The sequence below is a fragment of the Magallana gigas genome, chromosome 5, assembly GCF_963853765.1.
Source record: "Magallana gigas chromosome 5, xbMagGiga1.1, whole genome shotgun sequence".
Classification (NCBI taxonomy): Eukaryota; Metazoa; Mollusca; class Bivalvia; order Ostreida; family Ostreidae; genus Magallana; species Magallana gigas.
This window is the reverse complement of record NC_088857.1, coordinates 52,656,470-52,675,921: the sequence shown is the minus strand read 5'-3', so window position 1 is coordinate 52,675,921 and position 19,452 is coordinate 52,656,470. Positions and strand designations below refer to the sequence as shown.

General features: G+C 34.5%; 1 protein-coding gene across 10 annotated transcripts in view; it reads left to right on the top strand.

Annotated features, from left to right (window-relative positions):
- Window positions 1–2,857: 2,857 nt before the first annotated feature.
- The window catches only part of LOC105325510 (solute carrier organic anion transporter family member 4A1), a 39,778-nt gene continuing 23,183 nt past the window's right edge, over window positions 2,858–19,452 (top strand). The window contains exons 1-3 of one of the 10 annotated variants that reach the window (XM_066086376.1): window positions 8,210–8,421; window positions 9,920–10,042; window positions 14,906–14,973. The gene's annotated coding sequence lies outside the window, so the exon portion shown is untranslated. Of the gene's footprint in view, window positions 2,893–3,229; window positions 3,348–4,326; window positions 4,917–8,209; window positions 8,422–9,919; window positions 10,043–10,277; window positions 10,592–11,375; window positions 11,632–11,955; window positions 12,035–12,072; window positions 12,257–14,905; window positions 14,974–15,098; window positions 15,362–19,452 lie in introns of those variants that run through there. The other 9 variants (XM_066086378.1, XM_066086381.1, XM_066086380.1 and 6 more) reach the window with 9 other exon arrangements.

Sequence of the window (19,452 nt, the reverse complement as noted above, 5' to 3'; positions counted from 1 at the left end):
ACTAATCTCAGAAATATTGAGAAAAAAGTAATTCCCAAAATCATGGAAATCCTAAATCCGGTGGGGGGGGGGGGGGGGGGGAGTTTACCTATACTTCCAAAAAAAAAAAAATTTACTTCCAAAATTTTTTTTCTCAAATCCTGAATTCCTATTCCGTGGGGGGGGGGGGGGGGGGGGGGCTAGTATCCTTCTGAATCTAACCTCTCAATCTTTCAAGGTAAATTAGGAACAATAGTCTTTCCTGCGAGAAAAAGTGGGGGGGCTGAACCCTCTATCATACTATGTTTCTAATGGTTAGGTATAACTTTGCAAAAAAAGTGGGGGGGCTAAGCCCCCCCTAGCCCCCCCGGTTCCGACGCCTATGTTTACTCATAATTCCATTAACCACAACTGAACATCGATGTTTTGTGGCAAATTTAAACGGGATTGATACATGATTTTGGGTGTACACAGCTGCCAGTGGTGTAGCTAGACAAGAAACGAAGTGCATGCTTGTAATAAGCAGGGGGTGTTGGGGCCGCCATGAGGCCCCCAATGAGTCCAGGGCGAAGCCTGATGAGGGCCCAGGGGACGAAGGCCCCGGAAGCTCATGGTCATTGGATTCTGACGATTTTTAACACAAAAAATCATCGCAGAAATTGAAAGGAATGCTCACTATTTAAGCATATTTTTAGGCAGTTAAAATTGTTTTGGTTATAGTTTAGGCATAAAATAAAATTACAAAACTTATTAAAAGCTAAAAAGAAGAAAATTTTGTTGACGTTTGTTTTTGACCCACTCAAAGCTTTTATTATTAAGTTCATTTTCACCTAGTTTATGTTAATGAATATCTCAATAAAGCTGTGATATTCTATAGGGGAAATTTAAAATGATGTGTAAAACTAAGTTCAAATGCAAAATAAATCTTGCTTTAGTCCTTGTTTAGCATTGATTCTGAATAAAATAGGACAGGGTGACGGAAACGTGTTGATGGAATAACTAAGTATGGACCTTAATACTTGCATTCTTTTTTATTTTATTTTTTATTTTTTTAATTTTATTACTGAGATTCTTCCTTTCTCCCAAATGATGTGTATGCTCAGGCATATAAGCATACGTGGTAGCTACGCCACTGGCTGCTAAACTGTCCAAAGGGTCAAGCTTGGACAGACTAATGTCCAGGTCAGATTTGTAAATGTTATCAATAATTTTTAGTGGCATAGTTTTGTGGTACTGTGAACAAATGTACATGAACCAGTCACATTATAGCCTTGCTGTGACAATTGCCGGTGTCGTTGAAGTGGTTTTTTCCTGCTTTGTGGTTTGTTTTTTTACATGAAAAAATTTCAAATAATATTCTATATATTGTACAAATCTTTAAAAGTTTCAGTGTGAAACTGCAAACATTTAATATTAGATTGCAAAATGATATATAGATGTAAACACTTTGGAGACACATGGCAACAATTGAAATGCACATGGCTGTTTTAACAGTTTTAATACAGTCTGGTTTGGACTTGATTTAACTAGGCCTAATATTAATTCTTATGAGAAATCTTTGACTTGATGTCATTCATAAAGTAATTAATTAATGATCCCTTCCAGCTATCATGAAGCATTTTATCATGTGTCATATCAATAAACTTTCGTAAAATCTGAAAAAGACAATAAACTTTATGTCCCTAATGTTTGCAAACCATTACCAGTACTTGTACATTGAAGATATTGTTCAAAACCAGACTTACCAGCAAAAGATATGATATTTTGTTGGGTCACAAACCTCTGTATATGTTTATGTTAATTTGTGATCATGATGCCGTCCTATTGAAGTGAATTTTAAAGAATATGCTTGCTAGTGATGTCACATTTAAACAAAATTGTAATCTTGAAGCAAATAGCCATTCTTTATCTTTATAAAAAAGAATTATCTATTCCTATTGGGGTTTACTGATACATGTATGATGTGTAGCAAATAAGAAACAGCACTCGGTTGGAAAACAATATATTTGAAGTTCTCTATGGTAATCCTGGAGTGTAATGGTGACCCACACTCTGGCTTTATTACTGCTGTAAGGGCCAAACATGTTGTTGAACAGTTAGCCTTATATTATTTATGTAAAATGAAAAATGATTTGGTTGAAAATTTTTCTTTGTATACTGTCCATCCCCCCCCCCCCACTGTTTAGATGACTATTAATTAACTTTCTTTATTAATCATCTGCATCATGAATAGTAAAAAATTACTGAAAACAAGATTAGTTAAAAGTGTTACTCTATGTGATAATGAAGAAAATAGATGGCATTGAAAAACCTCCATACAACATAGATTTATATCATTAAGTTATATCAATGAAAAGAATGTACTGAGAACTGTTTGGATATTTATGTCTGTATTAAAGATACCCACTCTCCCATTACAAACACAGATGCTGTGGATTTATCCAGCCTAGCTTTACACTACGCCAATTTGTAAGCATCCCATGAAACCAGCTTATCATAAGTTTAAAAGATAATGTACATGAAAACAGTGAAAAAGTAAGGAAAAAAGAAATCTGTCCTCATTTAAATCTCGCAGACTGTGAGCAGCTTAAGTTGGCGAGACCTCTGTGGTTAATAGCTTTGGAGTCTATCTGATTAACTTGCCCTGACGGTAATTAATTAAACTGACCACATAATTCCTTACCTTTGTCCAATTTTTTTCATGTCAGTATTTTTTTTAAACCATTGTTAAGTTCATATGTTAGGTCAGTGTTGAAAAATGTTTGTATAATTTGTTTAATTTGGCAGCAAGACTTAAGACTTTGTAATATGAAATGTTGTTTGCCTTTGATGTAATGGTACAGTATTTCGCAAATTTTTTTTTTTTTGCAGTGTGACTGGGAGACAGACTATTAGCCTCCCAACATGCATTGGGTAAGTAATGGTATAGTAATTAGAGAGTATTGTTGTGTTTGGAACGATTTCCCTTCGTTAATCTATTGTTATTGTTTGTCCAACTTGATCATGCACACTTCTGTATTGTGCAGTATTTCAACAATTTCCAACATGTTACAGATTCATAGATTTTTAACCATTCCGTTTGAACTGTGAGCTTATAAATAAGTTTTGTTAGAGCCTGAGCCCTTGAAGGATCCATTAAATGCCCCCACCCCCCTCCTCCCCAGCTTGGCATCTCGTTCTGGTTGTCATCTGATGCAGTAATTACCAGTGAGTTGCATTGCCTCGGGTCTCCCACTGAAGTCTGTTATAGTATAGCAGACAGCATGGTCTTCTCTGTTTTCTTGTGGAACACTGTAACAGAAGAAACCAACGAAACTATTTTAACAGGTTTGCCTTGAGGGAGTGTGTGTGAAGATTTTATTTGTTATGTAAGTATGAAATCTATTAATACATGCAGTAGGAAATATTTTACTCGAGACATTTGGAATTTCCAAAATGAAAACGTTTTGCATATTATTAGGAATAAAATAAAATGCATTGAACTAGTGTAGGTATCATAAATCTGTGTACTAGGGTCTGTTTGGGAACCAGGTGAATGAATTGCTCTTTGAATTATCAATGGATATACAATAGCTTTATTATCTTGGCAAACTGCTGTAAATCTAATTAAAGGTAAGGATGAGGAATGGTGCCGAGATGTATTGCTGAGGGGAGGGGGTTGTAATGAGTTTATTGACCACTGCTGGGGATGCTGTGTGTTATCTGGTGGAAAAGATTCCTTCATTCCTCTGGAACTAGTCTCTATGAGAGCTTGGGTAACCTCGGGTCATGGCTGACTATATGTAACAAATACCCTGATGCATGGAGAATTCTGTGTCTGTAATTAAAGGTAATGCCTCTCCTGATAAGGTACTGGTATATCCTTAGACCTGACAGACCCATGTGATAACGAAGATTTTTATACATATTAAATTATTATCAACAGCTTTCTTGTAAAAAATGTGTACCGGTAGTTTTTAGATTTATAATCATGATGCAGAATTTAAACTTTTGCTCATGCCATTTTAAGAATTAAAGATACCATTTTGCCTCATTGATTGTTATCATATAATTCGAATCAGATTCTGTACACTAATGACATATTATTAATAATTTGTGTAGTGTAAAATATCTTTCGTTATCATCATATCTAGTTAGGGAAAAAAACCCAACTGCACTTCAGTCAATATGGACAGATGGGGATCATCCCATTTCATCCCACTTCTTCCTCCTGAAAAGCTCAGCTTTTATACAGTTTAATGATTATTGGATTGTAAAGAGTGTTATGCAATTGGCATTTCATGACGGCATGATTTCAGTCAGAATAACATTTCATTCAGAGGCTGGGACAATGTCAGTGTTACTCTGATAACATCATTCTTCTGTTCAGCATTGGATTGAGTCTTAGTTGGAACATCAGAAGATTAAAGACGTTATCTTGAGGAAATGGGAAGTTTACACATTAAATAACTGTCCAAAATCTAGAGCAACACTAATGTGATGTGACCAATGATAACATGCTGTAGTTTTAGAAAAAATAATTAGAATTAAAATTTGACATTTGGAATAATTTAATTAATGAGATTAAGAAAGATTAAAAAATCAGCTAGTGCACAGTTTATGAAGTGAATGGGTCGGATGAGACTTCATTTTGTGAGTGACCAGGAAATAGTACCATACGGAAGTCTGTGTAGAACCAGAATATGACACTGAATGAAAGCTTCAGCCATTATAAATTACTTTTTTATATTTTCAACAAGACTTCCCGTCTTAAGCCCTGCCTGTAGCCTGAAACAGGGAACTCTGAGAGGTTTACACAATCAATACATGACTAAGAAGCTAATGAGGAGAGTGCCTATCTGGGTCCCTGATTCATTTTAAAGTTTATTGGTGTTATGCACTATGTGTCATTTTTGGCAAAATTTGTTGAAATCCTTGTGGAATTATAAGTTGTTGCTGTAAGTATTTATTCTAAGGCCTGACCAACAAATAATATATTGGAAGACCAACAGAAGTCATGTCAATTCACAGGGGTGACAAGTTTGTAGTATTTGACTTCTGACACACATTTATTTTGTGTATCCCAGCCTGTTTGGGGTATTAAACAACTGACAGTGATTTTTATCTTTTCTTATCACCTATCTTGACTAGCCTGTTGTATATTAGATTACTAATTGTCTGTATTCAGACTACCGGTAGTCTAGGCAGTGGTATTAGACTACTGATTATCTGTTCTTAGACTAGACTAGCTAATGGTATTAGACTACGGATTGTCTGTACTTAAACTAGCCAGTTGTATTAGACTACTGATTGTCTGTACTAAGACTAGACTACCAGTAGCTAGTTTTATTAGACCACTAATTGTTTGTACCAATATTTGATAAGTCCGTGGTATTAGACAACTGACGACAATCCTATCTAGTCAATACCAATACTTTCTGTGTTATTAGCCAACTAATTGGCAATTTTATTACGTCTCTATATATATTCAGATTTTACTAGTCAACTGACAGTTATTTGTTTCTTTCTTTGGATATCCACATTTGACAAGTGACAGTATTATATATTTACCTGTATTGTTAATATTGTACAAACTTGTCCTTTACAAATGATAGTGAATCTGTACCTTGTAAGAATACTGTAAATTCATAATTAAATACGAGGAATTATCCACGTAAAATTGCAATAAGCACATCTTGCAGATTTTAAAATCTCGCTTTTATTTTTTTGACGGATGTAAACTGTTTGGAATTATGAAAATGATTCGACGTTCTAGATTTTATCCTCTCGCGATTTGATGCAAAACAATTGAATTGCGGAATAAAGTAAAATAAGGAATCTACAGTAGTGCAGACTTGTCCTTGACAGTGAAATTGTCTGATCAATAAATTCAGATACTTTTGCTGGTTATATGGCTTTAATAACTTTGAAGGTGGGATCATGTGTTCAAATCCCAAAGTATTTAAAGTCAATATTCTTTTTTAATTATTTAAAGTTTGCTCTAAGTTATGTTTTGAAACAACAGACCTATGCATTTAGTACTGTATCATCTATGCATAATGTAAACCTCTCATTTGTTTTTCCTGTCAGTAAATATAAACAGATCAAATTCACATGTTTGCTATCGGTGTAAGGAGAGATTCTAACAATACTGCTCTTGTCTTTTACGGGGTCATATTTAGTTACCTTGGGGTTTGTTTTGTATTCAGAGGATTCTGTGCAAGTCAAGTTTTAAGAAAAATAAATTTGTAAAACGAAGACTGTTCTACCCCGACATATCATTGTTTTCTTTCCATTAATTTGAGTGCTGGTGGCCGGCTATGTGACAGGATGATGAATGAGGGGTCAGACTGGGGTATGCACCATCCATCATTGACTGGGGGGTCTATAGGAATGGCCCAGGACTGTTACTGTCAGGTCCCTGCATGTCTGCATAATTCAAGTCTTGGCTGTCTGCACAAGAAAGTCATGGGGTGTCAAATTGCTAAAACCACTCTCCATGAACCTTGCACAGTCACTTACTGTTAAAGATGTAATATATTCTTGAGTTATATGTAAAGAATATAAATGAATGAGAATAAATATAATGATTTATAAGAATTTTTGTCAGATGGTGTTTGTGTGACTTAATAGTTCATCCTAATGGGAAAAAGACTTGAATTTGCATATTTTTATAAATATGTACTTCTAGTCTCAGTTTAAGAAGTCATATTGATAAAGCAATAATGACAATTCCCTACATTGTAGAATTATTTTACTATTTCTGCAAAAAATTGTTATAGGTAGAATGTGCTGGCTTGAATAAGAACTAGTAATTGGAGTACTTTTGGAACTAAATTATTCAAGAATTGTGCATTAATTATTAAAAATGTTTCATTATAAATATGTTAATATGATTGATTTTTACCAAGATCCATTGATAGGGGTTTTCAAATAGTGTTTAATAAAGTGACTTTGGCTCATGCCTCCCCCGACACCCCCCCCCCCCCCACACACACACACACACAGGCTATTACAAAACAGAAAATGCAAAGCTTAAGTTTTGAATGGAGTGAATATCTTTCAAAATGATAGCTCACCTGAGCTGAAGGCTCAAGTGAGCTTTTCTGATCAAAGTTTGTCTGTCGTAATGTTGTTGTTGTCATAAACTTTTCACATTTTCATTTTTTTCTCCACAACCAAACTTGGCACAAAGCATCCTTGGGGGAAAGGTGTTCAAATAAATGTCCCTTTTAAATAGGGAAAATAATTTAAAATTATTGAAATTTAATGGTATTTTTTCAAAAATCTTTCAGTCAGAGAAGCTGAAAGTTGTGTAGAAGCCTCCTTAGGTAGTGTAGTTTCAATTTTGTTTAAATCATGAACAGTAAAGTAAGGTGAAGCCACAATGGGAGGGATGGTGGTGGAATTTTTACATATTAAGAGTATATACTAGAGAGAAAAATATTTAAAAATCTTCTTCTCAAAATTCATTTTGCTAGAAAAGCTGTAAGTTATATGGAACTTCCATAATGGAAGCATCCTCAGGTGGTGTAGATTCAAGTTTGCTCAAATCATGATTCCTTGGGGGAGGTTGGGGATACAACAGAGGTCAAATTTTGACATAGGAATATATGGAAAAAAAATCTTTAAAAATCTTCTCAAAAACCATTTGCCCGGAAAAACTGAAGCATCATAAGGTAGTGTTGATTCAGTTTTTTTCAAAATCATGATCTGTTGGTTAGGGTAGGACTATAAATGGGAGAGAGGTTAATTTTTTAAATTGCAATAGTGAAGTTGTCTAGATATTTTGTATTTCATGTAACTCTGAGGATTTTCCAAAGCTCTTCTGATCAGTTAAGGCTAGTGTTGATCAGGTGAGCGATATGGCCTCTGAGCCCCTTGTTTAAGTTTCTCTTTCCTAGGAACCAATTTACACTTGCAGAGAAACAAGACACTTGCTTTGTCTTTAGGAGTGCACAATTCTTATAGAGATCGAGTGTTCAGAATGAAGGCTTAAACAAATCTTCAAGCCTTCAAGATTATCATCAAACTTGCTATATAAACTTGCTAAAAAAGGGAAACAGGAATAATGAAAACAGTACATGTTACGTAATTCTCTTTCCATTACAAAATGCCTTATTTTGCTTTGTGAGGATTGCTTTTTCTGATGAAAAATTCAGTCACGTTGATGGTCATCAAGTTACTGTAGTAATCTATTTATAGATTCCAGGAAGGTCAAAGCTGTTTTCAAGACATCTTCTTTTATAATTTATATGGACAGTGGATGCTTCAAACAACAGCAGTAATTCCTCGTTTGTAATCCACACAGACGATTTGTTCTGTATCTCAGTCTCTATCACCTGAGCCCCCAGATATGTGTTACCTGTCCACAGGTGAATGTGTACCAGTAATCTGTCTGCAGATCTGGGGTATTAGGTATTTTACACATCATTCAGTGGAGATTACGAGCAGACATCGCATGTAAGTAGAGTTCTGTATTTGGTGTGGTCTTTTGACTGCATGTACAGTCGAGGTATTTTTTTATTGATAAGTGTAAAAGCATTTAATTGACATGTTACAAAGAGTTAATGAGTTGTTGTATTATAACTTGCTGCAGCTATATTGAATATCTTATGTATTTCTTTTAGGTGATAATTGAACAGATACCAAATTCCTCTGGTGCCAATCAATGCATTCTTGAAAGAAATATATAATATATGAGAAATGAAAACTTATTTATATGATACATGCTGTTGACTAAATGAAACTGTGAATTAATTTTGACTTATTGGTAGGAATATTTTCTGTCAGTTTTATTGATGGAAATCATTTTGCGGTACAAATCATGATGTTTTGGGCTTTTCTTTGGTTGTTTTTTATTTTTTGTGTGTATTTGAAAAGTTGAGTGCTTCACTGCCCATTAGCACCAAGGCCTTCCATGCAGACAGTATAGTCCTTTAGATCCATTAATCTGTAATTTAATTCAGTTTCAGTTCTCCAAAGAAATGTCAGACATTTGATTTGCTACTATTAATTTTTTTTTTATTTGCCACTTCATTGAAAAGCTTTCATTCATTGACCATTATATTAAAACTCTTTCACTGTACAAATATGCATTTTCCTAACTGGTTTTGAGGTCTGATAGAATGTACAACAAAAGAAATGCAGACAAATTGGGTGGGTGCGTCAATATTTGTAGACATTGACTTAATATTTGGGAAGGAATTGCATTTGAGTTTCAAAACTCCACCCTTGAAATATTTTACTATCAAATGTACATGGGGGAAAGGTTTTGTGCTTCTGGTATATACAGGTGTAACTATTTTTTCATTTAATGCATATGTCCTTCACTATAAAGCAGTTTAAAATGGAGGGCATTTCAAACCTTCATTGAAATGAAGATGCTAACAAGAAGAAAATAAAATGGGTTAATATTTCAGGGTTGAAAAAGATACCCTTTATTAAAATCTCACAAAGAAATAATAATTGTGACAATTCCATTTCTGGGTTATCTCTGTATTTAATAATATATATGGAGATTAAGAGTGTGCAGTCGAGCTGTTAAATTCTCGGATTTACTCGTGCTGACATGGCGGTGTCAGAATCCAGCTATTTAATCATCATGAAACATCGGCTATATCTTACCAGTGTATGGCTATTTTAGTTGTAGATGAATAATTTTAGGCTATTATAATTTGGAAGAATTTGGGAAGAATTTTATATTAGGTTTTTTCTGTTGGAATAAAACATTTGCTGTAACAACTGTAAAAAGTGTTGCCTTGGTTTTTGGTTTTTTGTTATCTTTCGTAAAACCAGACGAGACAAAATTCATGCATAATTTCTCACTGAATTTAAAATGCAAGAATTATCACCACAAAAACCACAAAAATACAGAGGTACATCTTGCCAGGTGCATATGAGAAAAAATCTCCTCAAGAAACATGTTTTCTTAAATATGTAATCTTCTCAACTCTTACAGTGTGACGGGGGTGCTTGCTCGAGGGACTGTCAAAATCTCTGTAAGTACAAAGGCCACGATCAAAGGAAGACTCTTTTTCAACAAAGACTAAAGGATTCACAGCTGAGATAGAAGTCATAAAAGGTGTCCTATTTCTCTTCATGTTAACACATCATGGGCCTAGAAATGGCATAAATTACAATATCCCAAGAAAAAATTAGTAGTTTTAAAAGTTGTTGGATTTCTTCCACTCCTTGTAAACACAAATTTGAATAAGATCTATTTATGATAATTCCATCAATGATAATTAGAGTAAGTTATCATATGCCAGTGTTTGATAGTTTGATTTCTTTTACAGGATTATGATTATAAGCAGTTAATCCTACGCTAGACTGAAATTTCAGCTATGATTACATAGGGAAAACGTCAGTTCATTCACGACGCCTATTTACCTGTCTCCTAAACAGGTTTCATAGCTTGGCAATGATTGACAAAAATTTAAATAACCAGCATGGGGGATGATTATATTTTCTGTTTTCTTCATTGTGGAGTTTTTACCTCCTTTAGAATGTTATCGCAGATTTCATCTGAAAGTGCTGCCCACATTGATATTGTTGTTAAAACAATAGATAATTGAGGGTAACCAGCAGACGCATTAAGCTGAGTTTGAAATTTGAACTAGGCTGACTTAAGGTAGGGCTAATAATTTTCTCTAAGACTAATTGTTTCTTGTAATTAACTTGCATATCTATTGCTGCAGATAATGAACTGGCTTGGCTGGATCAGATGTGAGAGTATCAAGTGTTCACCTGTTCAAAGAATGAATTGAACAGGTGTAATATTCGATACTAATTTTGTTAAGGTTGACTTGTGCAGTTCATGAGTGGAACTGTGGACTCTAGGGGATGACTTTTATGCAAATCTAAATAACAGGGTTGGCTTGATGATATCACAAAATATATACCGGTATAGACACTCACTCTTTCAGAAAAGGTGCTTTTATACCTGTATCTGATACCTAATACAAATTGTATGTAAGCTGCTAGTGCATCACTCTTTCCGAAAATTACAATGCCTATTTTAATTTTTACAAGGTTTGCCAGGTCCCTGAATTTGTATGTTCAGGCTATGCAGTGCATTTCAGGCATGTTATGTCAGAAGTACACTCAAGTAGACAGTAGAATTGTTAGGTGTCACTCAATATATAATGAGCTCTCCATCATTCTACAGAACACATACAGCTTATAGCTGTATAGTTAGAGCTGCCTGTCATTTGTCAGGAAATTCTTTAGCTTCCCCTAGTAGATACTGATAGAACATGTTCACAATGTTATGATCAAATATCAAAGAATTTTGTTCCATATGTTGTGTTTGCTTGACATTTTATCATTAAGTGGCTTCACCATGTGAACAATGTTACAGGTTCATTGCTATTTTATCAGTGATTGTTATAACACCTGTATTTCTATTGATAAACATTTATGTTAGAGTGTCAATAGCACATGATTCTAGTCACTGGTCGTACCATTCATACCGGGAAAAAGTCTACAATGAAACAATTGGCGAATTGAAGAAGTAACTAGGCATTGTATAAGGTACTGTTTATATTGAGCCTGGTTTGTGACCCTCCCAGAGACTTCAGTGTTTTGTGAATGTCAAAGAACCAGGACCAGAGTTATCTGTTGTGTGTGTATTGGGAAATTCCTCAAGTGCATTTTACAAACCTTTCCCAGGTAAGAACTCTAGGGAAACAATTTCATTGTTGTTTCATTCGTCTCTATCAAGTGGTGTGGAATTATATAGTCTAAGAACAGGTTTCTTACACTACATGTAAGATCGGGAAAGATCACGAATCCATCCTAAGGATAGAGTTTGATCTTGGAGTCTATAATTCTAATAGAGTTGTAATAAAGGATTTTATCAGATGCAATTTGTACCTGTCTCAGGTGTGAAGCCTGGGGGGGTACATGGAATCTTGATGTGTCACATCTCTGTGTGCTGGAGGCAGGGGTCCACATATAATTAAACATCAGGATTAATTCCAATGGACTTTGTATGGACAAGAGGAAGTTGATGATTATAAGGCCATAAAGGCTTGTAATCTACAGGGCTTAGGTACAGCTTGGCACCTCTCAGGTGAGACCTAGCATTCTGTATCCAGGTGTGTCCTCTTCAGGTCACAGTGACTCTCAGGTAAAACTGAAGTGTAGTAGTTTATTGTCCATGTGTGTCTTTAAATCCGGTGAATTCTGCAAAATCTTGAAATCCATTGTCCAAAGTGTGCTAGCTGTGCTGTACTGTTTTAATATTCTTAGTGACTGGAATGGGGTTTATTACAAAATGCAGGAGAATGTACATGTATGTATCAAAATATGTCAATATGGGATGGATGTTGTAGAATTTTTAGGATGATCACTAAATGGAATTCTATCAGGATTGCAAGGTGCTTATAAATCAAATTGAAGACATTTAATGATATCACATCTCATTCTAGTGTTTTGTGATACCCTAAATAGTTGCCAGAATGTATGTGTGCTATACTTTACAGATGGACATGTGAAATACCTGTCAGATACATACATTGTACGGCAGGTATTATCCAATAAAAGCAATTTGTTTTCAGTTGATTTGTAAGAGCCTTTTGCAGTCTAATTATGTGCTCTAATTTCAAGATGAAGAGAATTTTGTTTGCGAGCTAAGGGTGTTACAGATTTAGCCCCAGATGAGGAACTAATTGCTCAATCAAGACAGACTGTATATTATGCAATGAATGCTTTGCTCCCACAAGACCTGACAAACATCTTGTGCATTCATGCTCTGGCTTTGTACTCTGCAGTTTTTACACATAGTTTTAACTTCTGCTATCTTTCATGTGATCTTTTAATATCTCCCTTGTTATTTCTCCATCTTGCATCAATTATCATAAGAATTTCTTCCGGGGTCTTTAAATATGAATAAAAGTGGAATTTTTAATTACATTAATCTAATCAGCACTTAAAGAGCTTTCCATAAAACATCTGGCAGAGGAATTTTTTATTAATACCGCACGTCATTGAAATTCATTCGTGTGTACTTAATGCTTTAATGATCTCTTCCTTGCCTGATTGTTTTAGTTAAATCAGTGATAGATAAACAAATAAACATTTACTTGGGTTTTTTACACTTAAGCAAATGAGCTGAGATTAATTTATTTGTGTTGGACTTTAATCATTACGACATCCAGGTAAGGAAATGGGGATTGGTGTTGTCAACATGATGGTATGTATAGTACCTGATATTCTTGTTGACAGCATTTAGCATTTATCAGTCTATATCAGCTTTTATTATCATTTTAGTTACTGTATCTTGATAAATATAGAGTTCATAGCATTGCCTTATATGCTAGCTGAAAAAGACAAGATGGAAATCAAATAATTTTTTTCACTAAATAAAGACTAATTAAACCAGTATATTATAATGTCTTGACAATTTTAAAGTGAATAATTTTAGTCTTATTGTCTTGGGGTTTTTACATGTCTGCATATATCTTGGTATAACTGGGTTTTTGGGTTAAGAGGCAAGATGTGGAAAGCAACCATTTCTTGTTTTTAGCGATTTGTTGAAATATCTCACATTTTGAGATTGAGAAGTTATCTCAGATCACGTAATTTTTTAAAGATAGAAATGGTCTTGTTTGATACTGGTTGTATTGAATCGAATTTGAAATATTGAGTATATATATAAATACTTTGATCTGAAACTTTGAATTTTTGCATATTATCAGCATATCAAATCTTATCATATGACATTAAATGAAATTGATGGCACAAAAATTTGCTGATTGCCTAAATATCATTGAAGTATATCATCGTTTATAATTCTCTCAGGCTAGACTTGTTCAATTCCTTAGTGTATTTAATGTAGTGCTCTCTGTTATACTTTTTTATAATATGTTTAACAGAGACATTCAGCTGATCTTCTGAAGATGTGATAATAGTGGAATCAAGATTATAGTTTTATTTGACATGTAAACTTCAGAACCTGTCTTGGAGTCTTCACACAAAAGAGAGAGTTTTAGTTTTCTTAGAATTCTTCTCATCTGGATAAAATTATATGATGTTACATTTTAAAATTGGCCATGATGAGTTTTTTTGAGTTTTTAAATTTGCTTGTGTGGATTACCCGGTAAGTTGGTAGATTTTTATTGTACATGTATTCTGTGATGAATAGCATAGAATCGTGACAGTTTAACATTAAAGTATGGTTGCAGATTTTGACAATTTATGGATAATCTTTTGTAAAAGAATTGCATTTTTTCTAGATAGGGAAGACAACTCTGTCAAATTTATGTCAAGAACACTGGAAAATTATGTTCATTGTACTATTACATGTGTATATATAATTATGGATTCATACATGTACTTTATATAATCAGATCAAATTCCCGTGCTTGTTAATGGGACATTTCTTTTTCTGAATCATAATCAAATGATTGACTTGCAGAAACATGAGACCTAGCTAATTATGAAAGTCATTGGAATTGGTGAAAGGGTCAAATCTGGTCTAAGAAGTTTGATAACTGGGAAAATTCCCCAATTAACATGGACCACATTCCTATAAATCAGGATTGGCATTCCTGATTGCTGGGCACTTGTAAACAAGTTATTTAGTCCCTGGCCAGCTTCCATCTTCTTGTATAAATCAGAGATAAATGATAACTGTCGCAGACAAACTTTCACACAGACATGGGATTTCTATGCTCTTTTCTGATGCTAGGTTTAGAGTCATAAACTTACAATTCAAACATGATGGGGAAGGGGGGGGGGCTTAGAGAGACCCACAGAAGTCAATACAATCAAGAGAAAGGAAACATTGCCTCAAAATAACCCCAACTTTAATTTTGGAGTTATCAGTGAAGATCAGAGTTTTCTGTATCTGTGTTGGCGATTCTGTACCCCTTAAAGATAAGACTGTCCCAGTTAATTCAAACAAATTATTTCATCTTTGTTGTGCTCTGTATCTTTTCAGATGATGATCAAAGAATACTGCATTAGATAGGAGGAAATTCAAAGGATTAAGTGACTCCAAACTTTAAGGTAATTACTGATGCCATCACACACCAAGAAGCAAGTTTAACAAAATATTTAGCTCAACTAGGGGGTAGAAACACAGGCTGGTACTTGGGGGTCGGAGGGAGAGAGAGAAAGATTGAAGCAGTGGCATGTGTACCTGTTGTTTTGAGTGGTAGATTAGGGGCTAATTACAAGGCACACAAATATTATTGAAGCTGTCATTAAGGAGTTGACTTCTATAAGCATCTGTAACAGAGAAGTCTGATTTTGGTGGATTTCTGTTCATTTTGAGTCGTTGATTCACTCTGGAGGACGGTGGTTTCTGTTAAATTCTGGTGCCTGGATCACTGGAAGTGACTTTGTGAGGTTGTTCTCACTGTGAAATAAGGATCCAAAGTAAAGGGCTGAGAAGGTATGAATGTCTAAAACCATTGGTAATACATGTATAGTGAACTGCAGGCATAAATGTCTAAAACCATCTAGGTAATATAGTGAACTGCAGGCATGAATGTCTGAAACCATTGGTTGCAGTATCAAGTGCAAGTACCGGTTTATCCATATTATTACTTTCCAGTTCTTGCACTGACAATGAAATTGGTATCTTCTTCTTGTGTTTTTAAGTACAGTGAAACTTGGTTATTGCGAAGTCCTAGGGACCAATGAATTTAATTCATTATATACATAATGCGTTATATCAGTATGATGAATTACTAATAATTACCATAGCAAATTATCTATATACGTATTTTCTTTCACCAGACTATAATTTTTGCTTATTGCGGCTTAAAACAAAAATACATTGCTTTGATACTTTTAATAATAATCGGATTGTGCATTGAAAATTCATATGAAAATAAATTCATTTAAACTTATGTTATTTGGTATTAAAACTTTTTAAACTGTAAGGAAATTCATTATAAAAGAGTTAATATTTGTTATTATTCAAATTCTTTATATCTGATTTTAATTTGTTATAACTGTAAAATTTGCAAAGATTTGTTAAGAATTTTACCGGGGGCTTAAAAACTTTATTAAATCCGAGAATTCGTTAGAACCGTGTTTTTACTAAACGAGTTTTACTGTAATACTTATTAAGTATACATGTGTTAATTGAACTGTTTTAATTTGTATGTATTCTGAAAATGAAGGAAGGATCTGCAATCAAAGGCCCACCAATGTAACTGTTAGAGAGGTTAATTGACCAGGCTTAATCCAATACCCCTCTGACTTAACCCTTGCTTTTTTATAGTGACAAAAAAGCAGAGATTATTAATCACAGAAGAGTAATCGAGGATTAGACCAGGCTTTGCTTAGGTTCATGCAACATTATTTTATTATCATAAGAATGAAATCTAGTATCCACAGAAGTGTAAATGCGCATCATTTAGAGACTGTTAGAAATCAATTCAATGATATATATGACCTGGTAGTCGGGCAATGAAAAGTAGAACCTACCATGTTGTATTCATTGTTTGTGGTTGCTCTTTTTCATGTTTATACTTAATCTAGTTTAAATGATCAATTAATATTCAACATGTAAATTTAATTAACCCTTAAAACTCTCAAATTATTTGACTGGATCCTGTGATTATTTTGGCTCTTCCGCTCATGGTTTTCCACTCAGCAATAATTGAATAGACTCCAGCAAAGATTGATTCATTGGGCAGTTGTTCTGGTCGTGCCACCAGGGAGATGGTCCTAGTAAATGCTGACTCGGCATCTTCTTGTTAACATTGGTTCAAGCTAATATGTGCACTTAAGTAATGACGCTGTTGGTCCTTTTATAATAATGTTCTACACAATCATACTCTTTAAGTGAATCTTAAAACATTTCCTCTAACAAATATATATAGCTTGCCTACATCACAATGTATGATGCATGTGCAAGTTTATTCATAATATGCTTGATGTCTGATTTTTAATTTTGTACAGTGTAAGTTTTTAAAATATTTGCACCATAATTTTTAAATTTAGTTGTAGAAAATTGAATTATAAGAATGAATTTCATTTCTACCAAAGTTATATAAGTATAATATAACTTGGGACAGTTTACGCTTTCAAATAAGCCTAAACTGCCCTTAGTTATCTTCTATCATAAAACATAGTTAGAAATGAAATTCATTTCTTATGTGCACAAATTATTACAAGATTTATCCATTCAATGAGCTAAGATTTAAAACAATCCTCACTACATGAGGAATGATTTTGTAAATAGTTAGAAATCATTACAGCATTCCTTCGCTGTTGGATCCACACATATTGTGTTAGAGGGGTGTGGAGAATCCATCCTCAGCACCATGCTACAACAAATCTCCATGTCTTGTGAAGACAGACATTGATACCAACACTGAAAGCTTTCACCAGCATCTTGTAAGCTACAAACATCTACACATCTTCTAAAACATGGAGAGTACAAAACACAGACTGCTTTCACCAGCATTAAGCTATAACAAATCTCCATGTCTTGTGAAGACAGACACTGATACCAACACTTCTAGCCTGCAAGCTACAACAAAACTACGGTACATGTCTTGTGAAACATGAAGAAAACACAGGGTGCAGTAGCACCAGGCTTCAACAAAAACTTGTGAAGCCAGACAGTACCAACACCAAAAGTGCTCACCTGAGCATCAAACTTCGGCACAACAAATCTCAATGTCTTGTAAAGACTTTGATTCCTACACTAAAATCTGTCCTGGCAGCACCAAGCTACTGCACGTACAAAAAAATCTTCATTTTTTGTGAGGACAGACAACACCAGCACCATCATCAGCTCCAAGTTACAAAACATGACCAGTACAAACACAGACTGCATTCACTGCCAGCACCACTAGTTGGGGCCCCCCTCTGCTGGCGTCCTATAGTGATTAGTCTGTCTGTCCGTCCATCCATCCATCTGTTCATCCAAGATCTGTCTGTCCAGATCCTATCTTCTCTTTCCTTGGCCCAATCCGGCTCATACTTCACCCACAGAGTGGATTTTGGTAAAGATTGTGCAGTGAACCTGAACCATGTTTCTAGGTCAAAGCTGAAGGTCATAGCAGAATTATATGAAAAATCTGTGTCCGGAGCATATCCTTTCTCCCCTAGCTCCAATCTAGCTCAAACCTCACTCACAGAATGCCTATGGTCAAAGGGCGTGCAGTGACTTTGAAAGTTTTTAGATTAAGGGTCAACGTCATATTTGATCACACAAAAACTTTTTTTTCAGAGTATATAAACTCACCACTCAACCTTATTTAGCTCATACTTCACATAAACAGAGCTTTTGAGTGAAGGATGTGCAGTGACCTTGAACTAAGTTTCAAGGTCACATATTTATATTAAAAAAATTCTTGTCCGGTTCAAATCTGTTCTCCCTTTGGTCAAATCTGGCTCATAGTTCACTCACAGAGTGCCTAGGATCAAAGGGTGTGCAGTGACCTTGAATGATGTTTGTAGGTCAAGTGTCAAGGTAATATTGGATCATGCAAAATTCTGTTTTCAGAGCATATAGATATATACTCTCCACTTGGCTCTGTTGGGCTCCTACTTCACATTAACAGAGCTTTAGGTTAATGGTGTGCATTGACTTTATTATCGGAACCATGTCAATGTGAAGGTCAAAGCAGATATCTTTATAATCGCTTTTAGATTGTAGATTATTTCCCATTTTCTTCATCTTGCTCAGGTTGAACAAAAATGCCTGTATGTAAGGGGTAATGAGGTTGAATTTAAAGTTTAAGGCCAGCTTTTCTAAGATATAGGTCAATGTCAAAGCAAAATTCTCTGAAATGTTTTTCATCCTATTGTCCATTATTTAAGCAGGGCCCTTTGAGATGGTCACCATCTCAATGTTGTCTAGTTCCTATGAGACATAAAGAATACAAACACCATCAGCAAGTACTATGATGTACATCAGTCAATGGAATAGTATATTAATCAATACAAGATAACAAAAAGTAACATAATACTATAAGACGTATCATATTTAATTACATGTATCATGGACATTATATGACTCAAATTGATTTTGCAATAGGATTGCGTGCATGGATTTGATTTAGCACATTTCAGAATTTATTTGCATATATTTTACAAATTTGGTGATGTAATTGATTTGGTGGAAGCCACATTCCGCAAAAAAATGGTAAATAGAATATAGCCACATTTAATACGTTTACAGTAATTTTACTCACAGATGCATGTATGCACATTAGAGAGATGTTAATTGGAAATTTTGGCAGTAGCGCTAGCTCACCAGACACATTGAAAAAACTGATTTAGACTAGGAACTATAATTCTCACAAAAAAAACTAAGTCTTTTTTCTTAAACTTCATTTAAAATTGATGATTGAAGAAAGTTTCCTAATTGTCTCTATGAAGGGCAGATAACTCTTTCTCTAGTCATTATAGAGGAAAGTTGATTAACAACTCCAACAGATTCAGGCTAATTTTAATAATAATGACACGAATTCTTGGTACATTTTGGTCAAGTACTTCTTGTAATAACACTTCAGACAC